Source organism: Amphiprion ocellaris, chromosome 22 (genome assembly GCF_022539595.1).
Source record: "Amphiprion ocellaris isolate individual 3 ecotype Okinawa chromosome 22, ASM2253959v1, whole genome shotgun sequence".
In the NCBI taxonomy this organism is placed as follows: Eukaryota; Metazoa; Chordata; class Actinopteri; family Pomacentridae; genus Amphiprion; species Amphiprion ocellaris.
Genome location: NC_072787.1, coordinates 9,081,838 through 9,092,435, shown reverse-complemented (window position 1 = coordinate 9,092,435; position 10,598 = coordinate 9,081,838). Strand labels below are relative to the sequence as shown.

At 41.7% G+C, this 10,598-nt stretch overlaps 3 non-coding genes across 3 annotated transcripts; all 3 read left to right on the top strand.

Moving 5' to 3' along the window:
• The first annotated feature begins 2,840 nt into the window (after positions 1-2,840).
• On the top strand, positions 2,841-2,912 carry trnag-ucc (transfer RNA glycine (anticodon UCC)). Its single transcript has one exon. It is a non-coding gene; the product is annotated as a tRNA-Gly (tRNA).
• A 3,056-nt stretch (positions 2,913-5,968) lies between these two features.
• Positions 5,969-6,040, top strand: trnag-ucc (transfer RNA glycine (anticodon UCC)). The gene has a single exon. It is a non-coding gene; the product is annotated as a tRNA-Gly (tRNA).
• Positions 6,041-10,301: 4,261 nt separating this feature from the next.
• Positions 10,302-10,383, top strand: trnat-agu (transfer RNA threonine (anticodon AGU)). Its single transcript has one exon. It is a non-coding gene; the product is annotated as a tRNA-Thr (tRNA).
• Positions 10,384-10,598: the final 215 nt, after the last annotated feature.

The following is a 10,598-nucleotide window of genomic DNA, read 5'->3' as shown; positions in this document are numbered from 1 at the left end:
AGACCGTTGATCCACGGTCTGGAACTGACGTCCGTTTTTATAAACTTCCCTTGCCATCCATCCCCAGATGTTCTCAGTGGGATTTAGATCAGGGGAACACGCAGGATGGTCCAAAAGAGCAAATATATTCTCCTGGAAGAATTCCATCGGGTGGGCGTTCTGAACTGCAGTGTCTCCACATAGTTGCCGCTTGACCCCCCTGCATTATTCCATTGATAGAAAAAGCAGATCATGATGGATCCTCCTCCACTGTGCTGTATATAAGGTATACAATATAGCCATACAAGCTATAAAAATCAAGCCATAAATATGAGTCTTTACCTTGGCAACATTGATTTCACATATATTTTAATCTCTAAAGCAGCAACAGTTATTTTATTTGATGACCAGGTAAAAGTAATCTGACAATCTGAATCTGACAAATGAGCATCTGCTTTATGGAGCTTTAAAATGAGCTTCAGCTCATTGTTTAGAAGTCCCAGTAGAACTTTGCTGTTGTCATGATGCTGTTGTGATTGTGAAATAGGGCCACAAATTTGAATTAATTCCAAGTACTGTTATTATTTGTGAATGTACACTACCAGTCAAAAGTTTGGACACACCTTCTCATTCAATGCTTTTTATTTATTTGTATTATTTTCTACATTGTAGATTAAAACTGAAGATTAACACTTTTTTTTAACAACATAATTCCGTATGTATTCTTTTATAGTTTTGGTGTCTTCAGTATTAATCTAAAATGTATAAAATCATTAAATAAAATTACAGATTTGTATTGGTCTAGACCCCAAAATATGTCATGTCCATTCCAGTGAATGCAGGATCTGAAGGGGTTAAAGCTGAGTCTAAGCTGGTCTAAGACAACAGATACAGACTCAATGATTTCGTCAGAAAGTGAAACTGCCATCGACAGTAAAACCAAGATGTGTAAAACACTCCTTAACAAACTTTCTCCCCCTCCATGTTTTTTTTTTTTTTTTTTTTTTTTAAATGATAGTGCCATTCATTTTCCAGGAGGAGGGAGATCACCATCTGCTGGACAAAGTTGCTAATTTACTTCGCTTTAAACGGAACATAATGGGGAGGAGATAGAGAACCTTGTAATCATAACTCTATTGGCAGTTACATCAAAAGCAGAATATTTAATGCTGATGAACCTCTTCTCTTCAATAATAAGTGCGTAAAAGCACATAGCACAGTACATTCGCATTGAGGAACTGATAAACATACTGCATTTTGAACACTGTAAAAGAAGACGTTATATTCAAAGTACGAACAGAAGACTGACAGAGAAAGTAATGTGAGTAATTCACAGGGCAGAGGAGCTGAACTCATCAACAAGCACTACTATAAAATGAACCTCACCATGATGACCTGGAATTGAACCCAGGTCAAACTGCTTGGAAGTTAGCTATCCTCACCACTATACCACCATTGCTCTGAAAAGTAACATTTTGTGTACTGTCAGGAATTTAGAGGGGAAAGAGAAGTAGGAGCAGAAAAAAGGGAGCAGAGGAGCATCAGCCAGAAACCCTGAGCTCTGTGACTACACACTATATCCTGTAGTTACAGCAGATATCTGAAAATACTACCGTCATTCAGCTGTCATCCTGTAGATTTCTGGTATTAGTTGCTGTTTCTGTAAGGTGAAACAAAGGCCAAGTACATATCAATATGTGGATGGTGCACCAATAAGATGAAAAAGTTTGCTTTGTTTGGTTTTTTTTGTACTTGAAGAGAAGACAGATGGTTTAAAAGAGGAATTCAGATCTGTGGTTGCTGTCCCAACAACTGGCCTAGTCTCCATCATGTCCACCGTGGGATGCTGCTGCTGACCTTCCTCCAGCCCACTGCTTCCAGCTGCCCATTTCCACCAGTCTACTCTGCATCGCCCTCACTATACTTGATATGCTCATCTACACACTGTTTGAATTTTACTACCAGCTATATATATAGTATATTTAATGCCAGAGCCTTACACCACAACAGGAAACTATGAATCAATTTCAGTGTTCGCTTGTACTTTGTATCATTGCATCATTTATCTTATCATACATGTATCCAATTGTGTGTTATATGTTCCTTGTTCCCCAACCCCCACTTCTCCCGTCCCTCTCCCTCTCCCTATTATAGGCCAACAACTCATCAAGTTTTATCTTATGTCCAACAATCTGTTAGTCCTGTGAAATGAAAGAGATGCTGTTTAACTCAAGATGTCCTCACAGTCAAGTCAGAATATCATGTGAGTCACCAAACTTTGATGTACAGGAGATGAGTGATGCTCTCAGGCTTTCCATTTACAACCTTCTTTGGTAAATGAAAAAGTTTTCTTCATTAGTGCTGATGTGATCTGTCAGTGAAGTCTTTGAAACTGCTTATCAAAAAACAGCCCACAGTTACAAGAGACACTGTTTGTATTCTGGCTGGTTGTCTCGTCCCTGATCATCCAACCCAACGGTAAAATATCATGCTTGGATTTGTTGTCAGAAAGGTACAGTGTTTAGGAATATTTCCTCAGACTGAGCTGTAATTCTATCCTGGATCATCAGCTGTTCAGCTGTAGACTAACACACAGCTCCACACAGGACTGATCAACAGCTGCTGTCTGGAATTGCAGCCTTCAGATGGATCCAGTCAGTGAAGCAGAGGTTGGATCATGTAGAAATACCACAGTGAATAAGCAGCAGAGAAAGAAGCTCAGGGTGGAAACTGTGTCTTCTCTCCTCTCTCTGGTGCCCCTCCCTCTTCTCCTCTCTCTGTTCCTCCTCCCTCTTTCTCCTCCTCTCTCAGTCAGAGGATAGAAACTGCTGAGTTGGCAGCAGAAATTATTCTGTTGTGTAGCGATGGTGGTATAGTGGTGAGCATAGTTGCCTTCCAAGCAGTTGACTCGGGTTCGATTCCCGGCCATCGCAGAGAGCTTTTAGACTGTGTGCATATATAAGCCTGATGACATGGAGAAACCTGGTTCTGATAGAAATCAGATAGTAGATTTACATACACTGTGACTTTGTGTTATTAAAACTAACCAAAAGTCTGACATTAATGGTCTTCTTAGTCTGATTTAACCTCCCACTACCCAGCTGAAAAGAGAAATGCAGTGATAATTAAATATATAAATGTGGTCTTTACAACAAGAACTGCCTTGAAGCATTTTTTCACATAGTAAGAACCATTTCTACCCTCACTAGACCAATAATTTACATCACAACTCCCCAGACTGAACTTACGAGCAACATTTTTATTACAGATTAGTTGCTGAAGTCAGTTCTGTGGACTGTTTGTTTCTGTTCAGTCATGATCCTCTGTTTGTTTCACATCACTGTAAATGTCAAATCTTTGGCTTGTCTTTTTTGGTCATTAAACTAAGATGTCTGTTTGTGTTTGGCTATTTAAGTAAAGTATTCCTATTATAAGCAATCTGAGTTCAAACCTCAGTGGAACCTGCTGTTAGCAGAGCTCAACTGAATTAGCATTTTCTGCAGGAAATTCTGTTGATCCTCCTCCGGCCACAATCAACAGAAATGATGGCATGTTCTGTCTTTATACTCTAACTCCATACAACAGCTGCCCTCACAATTTATATATTGTTTCATGTTGTATGCATCCAACTGGGACATGACACTTTCTCACAATAAAGCACACTTGATGTACTATGTATTGGGACATAGTGAATCTTTTTAGGCAAACTATATAGAATGCTAATGAGGATACTGGAACACACTCAGGGTGAGTAAAATCAGACAATCACAAAGATTAAGTGACCCCTCTTTAGTGAAATAAGATCTCGTAAAAATTTATTTTTGAAAACATAATGTTTCTGAAAAGTTTGTGATAATCTCTGACTCTATCACAAAGATTATGTAAAAACAGAAAGTCTGAAATCAGGATGGCCCAGCGGTCTAAGGTGCTGCGTTCAAGTCGCAGTTTCTTGTGGAAGCGTGAGTTCAAATCCCACTTCTGACAACAAATATTTAGACCATATCAACATAAACCTGGAATCATGGAGATGGTGATCAAAGTGAAGCTGACATAGCCCTCAGAGGTCAGAGTTCCAAGAACTGGACTGGGTGTGCCTTCTTTACTGCTCAGGTAGAGACGGTGGTGGTTGAAAGGCTGATGCGTTCTTGACCTGTCATGGAGACCTCCGGTACCCACCAAACTGAACCTACAGCAGCAGGTGATGAGAGGCCCAGGTGGCCTCAGGAGAGCTGCATGGAGATCTACAGGAGTTGTCGTAGCTGAGTAGGTGATGGACTAGAAATCCATTGGAGTCTCCCCGCGCAGGTTTGAATCCTGCTGACAATGTTGAAGTATTTTCAACTCTGGCGGTAAAAATCCTCTCCAAACCTATGAAAAGAAAGAGATGGTGATGTTTAACTGGAGATCTCATCACAAGCAAGTCAGAATGTCATGTGAGTCACCAAACTTTGATGTGCAGGAGGTGAGTTTTCACCTTCTCTGTCTCACTGTTAAACAAGTCCTGAGTTAGGAGGAAATTTATGTCTCTACAACCATGTTAGAACTGTCACATAAGAAATAAAGTAGTCCCTCAGTTACATCTCCATCAGTTTAGATCTTCAAACACAAAACTCAACCTTTAGACTTAAAGTGCTGCTTGTGAGAAAAGTAAATACTGTATAGTTAAAGATACTTCTGCTCATGAATGTGTGCGTCTGTCATATTTTATTATTGAAAGCTCTGAATTTGATTTAGTCCCAAAACGCCTCTGTTTGCAAGGGATCAACATGTTAGATAGATAAAACCTTTATTAATCCTGCAGTGTTTGAGTCAGGTGATCAGGGACAAGTGAGAGACAACCAGCCAGAATACAAATACTGTCACAGAACACCAAGACATTGCTCTTCTCCACGTTTGCAAGAGGGTGGCATCAAACCAGTGCTCTTCCACTCACCAGAGAACATTATTATCTTCCTCGCGAAAAGGCATGTTTAATCGTTCCTCTTCTCAGTTTTTATTGTTTGCTTCAGCTATTTAAAACTTCATTTGGGGAGATGCTGGTGATTGAACCCGGCGCCTCATACATGCAAAGCATGCACTCTACCACTGAGCTACATCCCCTGTAGTGAAAGACTGCAGACAGCAGAGACAGATGAACACAGTTTACAGAGGATGTTAAACTGCTGTTAACTTATTAGTCACAGTATCACTGACTAAAGCTCGTAAGCTGTCAAATAATAGTAAGCAGACAATAAAAACAACATAAGAATGAGAAGACTTTGTGCACTTCACAAAGTATTTAATTTGTGTTGTCAGATGTATTGTCCAAGCTTATTACTTTAATTATGTTTACTTATTACCCCTAAACAATAGTCCCATGATAAATACTGAAAATAACAGAAATTAAACAGTTTGAAAAACGCTCTCCAATAAAGATCTAGTTTTTCACATTGTTAACGTGTCAATATTTGACATTAAAAATTGGAATTACCGTTTGTCATTCCTTGTCCTTTTTGTGTTATGTTAACTGTATCTTTTCAATGAACTTAGAAAAAGTAGGATGATTTCCGATGTCTAGATATTATATACTACCTGCTTGCTTCATCTCCAGCATGTGATTGCTGAGGTCTGTATGTTCCTCAAGTTTTCATTGCAAAGTTGTTTAGGAGCTGAGCTGGCTGCAGCAAAGATTCCTCAGTCAGTGGTGCTGGACCATCAGCTGTTCAGCTGTAGACTAACACACAGCTCCACATAGGACTGATCAACAGCTGCTGTCTGGAATTGCAGCCTTCAGATGGATCCAGTCAGTGAAGCAGAGGTTGGATCATGTAGAAATACCACAGTGAATAAGCAGCAGAGAAAGAAGCTCAGGGTGGAAACTGTGTCTTCTCTCCTCTCTCTGGTGCCCCTCCCTCTTCTCCTCTCTCTGTTCCTCCTCCCTCTTTCTCCTCCTCTCTCAGTCAGAGGATAGAAACTGCTGAGTTGGCAGCAGAAATCATTCTGTTGTGTAGCGATGGTGGTATAGTGGTGAGCATAGCTGCCTTCCAAGCAGTTGACCCGGGTTCGATTCCCGGCCATCGCAGAGAGCTTTTTGACTGTGTGCATATATAAGCCTGATGACATGGAGAAACCTGGTTCTGATAGAAATCAGATAGTAGATTTACAGGGTTAACACTCCGAATCGCAGCTGGAAACACATCACATGTTGCATGCTGGTCCGGTTGCGGTGCATTTCCTGCTGCGAATCAGTGTGTTTACCCGAAGCTCATTTGCATAAAGTAGACTGGACTTCTAATTCATGCAAATTCGATGCGGCGTGCAGAGATTCCACGCATCGTGAAACTGTCTTCATACACCTGAACTAGCCACCGCTGACCTAAAAGGAGGACAGATTCAGCTGCTGCACAGCTTATTTCTCGTCTCAAATGCTTTCAGAAATCCTTTTCGCTGAAGTGTTAATAAAAGAGAATGTTTGCAGCTGTGTTTCTTTGCAGCTGTTTATCCGACTCATCTGCCGGACGGTCAAGCTGAAAGCGCTGTCACGTGACCACGTAGTGGCCCGCTGAAGCTCGAGCGCTGTCATGTGACAATGTTGTGGCCCGCTTGTGACCGCCTACCATCCGTGCGATTTTCTGATGCGGTGTGTTGACTTGCGGGAAATCTCATCTAGTGGACACACACCTTTAGCCTCCCACTACCCAACTGAAAAGGGAAATACAGTGTTGATTAACAGATTATTAAATATAAATATGATCTTTACAACAAGAACTGCCTTTAAAGCATTTGTTCACATATTAAGAACCATGTATACTGACTGCATCAATTATTTACATCACAATTCCCCAGACTAAACTTACCAACAACAACCTTTTTTATACATTAGTTGCTGAAGTTATTTATATGAACTGTTTGTTTCTGCTCAGTAAAGATTCTGTGCTGCCAGATGTCTTCTTCCTCCTTTTTTCTCCCTCCTTTCCTCCTCTGGTCACAGTTAACGGACTCAATAAGAGACCTTAAAGAAGTCTGTGTTGCAGAAGACCAGGCCAAGGTACTGGAGCTAGGCACAGGACTCTCATACAGTTTGTTTGATCTGGTTCAGCTGAAAACTTTCATCTTTTCTATTGTTTTATATGTGTTAACATCCACCTCACACAAAAAAGTCACTCTGACAGAATCTAGTTGTATATTAGTGGTGATCTGTGTGTAGACTGATCATCATAGCAATTCAGAGCAATTAACATACCTGTCGAGATGTTTGGCACTCAGTTAATTTGGATAACTTTTGGGATGTCTATTGTTCCATCAGCTATACTCACTTCATCCAGTAGAGAGTCACTGAGAGCTGCAGCCGATCTCAGCTGAACCTATGCGAGAGACAGGAAGGTCACCAGTCCATCACATGGCTGATGAAAAGAGACAGACAACCATGCGAGTTGACACTCACGCACATTACCAATAGAATCACCAGTGAACCTACCCTCCATGTCTCTGGACTGGTTGAGGAAGCTGGAGGACTCACAGGAAACCTACACAGCCACAGGGAGAGCATGCAAGCTCCACACATGGTTCCATGGTGTAATGGTCAGCACTCTGGACTCTAAATCCAGCAATCTGAGTTCAAACCCCCGTGGAGCCTGCTGTTAGCAGAGCTCAACTGAAATTGCATTGTTGCATGAAGTTGTTTTGATCCTCCTCCTGTCACAATCCACAGAAATGATGGCATATCCTTCTTTATGCTCTAACTCGGTACAACAGCTGTTCTCACAATGTATATATCGTTTCATGTTGTATGCATCCAGCTGGTTCCACTTTGTCATAATAAAGCACACTTGACGTACTATGTACTGGGACATACTGAATCTTTTTAGGCAAACTATATAGAATGGCAATGAGGATACTGGAATGCACTCAGGGTGAGTAAAATCAGACAATCACAAAGATTAAGTGACCCCTCTTCAGTGAAACAAGATCTCGTAAGAATTTATTTTTGAAAACATAATGTCTCTGAAAAATGTCATTTATGATCTCTGACTCCATCACAAAGTTTATGCTGAAACAGGCTCTGTGAAGTCAGGATAGCTAAGTGGTCTAAGGTGCTGTGTTCAGGTTGCAGTCTCTCATAGAGGTATGGGTTCAAATTTCACTTCTGACAACAAATATTTAGCCCATATTGACAATTAAGTAAAGAGCAAAGCCTGAAATCACACAGATTGTGACCACGTTGAAGCTGACACACCCCTCTGAGGTCAAGGTTCCAAAAACTGGACTGTGTGCAAGTCCCTCAGTGGGCTTACGATGGTGGTGGTTGAAAGATTGAGATTTGAGCTGTCATGGCAATCTCCGGTTCCAGAGTATGGGGGCAGATATGGAGAATACTCTGTCTCCTCAAGTTCGGTGCTTGGTTCTGAGCGGTGGGAAAGAAGGTTTGCAGCAGAGTGAGGGAGTGTGGTGGTGGAGCAGGTCTCTGGGGTATGGAGATACTTGCTTATGAAGGGCTTTGTGGGTCAGAAAGAGGACTTTGAACTGGATGCACTGTGGGACAGGCAGCCAGTGGAGGTTTTGGAGGACAGGAGTGATGCGTTCGCGGGAGTGGGTGAGGAGGTGGGCAGCAGAGTTCTGAATATATTGAAGTTTATTGAGGACTTTTGAAGGTGAACCATAGAGAATGCTGTTGCAGTAGTCAATTTGGGATATGATGAATGCATGGATGAGGGTTTAAGCAGCAGGAAAGGAGAGTGATCTGGTTGATGTGTTGTCTGAATGTGAGGTTGCTGTCAAGAATGAGTCCCATATTAAGGATGTGAAGTGATGGGGACAGAGTGGAGTTGTCGATGGTCAGGGTGAAGTTGACAGTGTTTTTTGTGAGGGATTTGGGGCTGATGATTATTATGTCTGATTTCTCGTAGTTCAGTTGTAGAAAGTTATTTTGCATCCATGTATTATTTCACCGAGGCGGTTGGTCAGGGTGGAGGAGGTTGTTGGGGTGATGGATTTGGTAGAAATGTAGATCTGTATGTCCTCAGCATAGCAGTGGAAATGGAGACCATGTTTACATATGATATTACCAAGAGGGAGGATGAAGAGGATGAACAGGAGGGGAAAAGCACCAAACACTGGGGGATGCCTTGCAGTATAGGAGTGACTGGGAAGGCGCAGTTATTGATGTTGATGAATGGTTGTCTGTTTGACAGATATGACCTGAGCCAGGAGAGAGCGGTACCGGTGATGTTGAGGAGTGATTCCAGGTGGGAGAGGAGGTTGGAGTTGTTGATGTTGTCGAAGACTGCAGTGAGGCCGAGTTTGATGACGATGTTGAGGAGGCCAAAGTCTGCAGAGAGGAGGATGTTGTTGGTGACTTAAAGAAGGGCTGTTTCAGTGCTGTGTTGTGAGCAGAATCCAGATTTAAGTGGTTCCAACAGGGCATTGGAGGTGAGGTGGGTTTTGATTTGGGCAGCTACAATGTGTTCCAGTTTTTTTGCCAGAGAAGGGAGGTTGGAAATGGGATGGAAGTTATTCATGATGTTATTCATGAGTTCAAATATCGGTGGAACCTGCTGTTAGAGGAGCTCAACTAAATTTGCCATTTTTGCAGGAAGTTCTCTTGATCCTCCTCCTGCCACAATCAACAGAAATTATGACATATGCTGTCTTTATACTCTAACTCCATACAACAGCTGCCCTCACAATGTATATATCGTTTCATGTTGTATGCATCCAACTGGGACATGATACTGTCATAATAAAGCACACTTGACATACTATGTATTGGGACATACTGAATCTATTTAGGCAAACTATATAGAATTACCATTCTTTCGAATACACTCAGGGTGAGTAAAGTCAGACAATCATCAACATTAAGCATTAAGCAACATTACTCTCTAGAAAAATAGGAGTTTTTTAGATTTTAGTTTGAAAACAAAATGTCTCTGAATATTTCATCTATGATCTCTGACTTCATCACAAAGTTTGTATTGAATCAGTGTCTTCGAAGTCAGGATGGCTGAGCGGTCAAAGACGCAGTCTCCCATGGACATGTGGTTTCAAGTCCTACTTCTGACAACAAAATTTACACCATATCCACAATTAAGTAAACAAGCAAAACCTGGAAACACAGATTGTGGTCAAGGTTAATCTACGCACCACACTGAGGTCAAGGTTCCAATAAGTGGGATTATGTGCATATCCCACAGCCCTCACTTGGCTTATGTTACTCAGGTAGAGGGTGGTTGAAAGTTTGATCTGTCATGGCAACCTCCTGTACCCACCGACCTTAACCTCCTCCAGCAGCAGTTGATGAGAGCCCAGGTGGCCTCAGAAGAGCTGCATGGAGAATCACAGGAATTGTTGTGGCCAAGTGGTTAAGGCAATGGACTAGTAATCCAGTGGGGTCTCCCTGAGCAGGTTCAAATCCTGCCAACAATGTTGAACTGTTTTCACTTGTGCTAGTACAAATTCTCTCCAAACTGATAGTCCTGTGAAATGAAAGAGGAGATGCTGATGCTTAGCTAAAGATGTCATCACAGTGAAGTCTGAATATCATGTGAGTCACCAAACCTTGATGTACAGGAGAGCGATGCTCTGAAGCTTTGCATTTACCACCTTCTCTGTCATGCTGTTAAACAAGTCCTCAGTTAGGA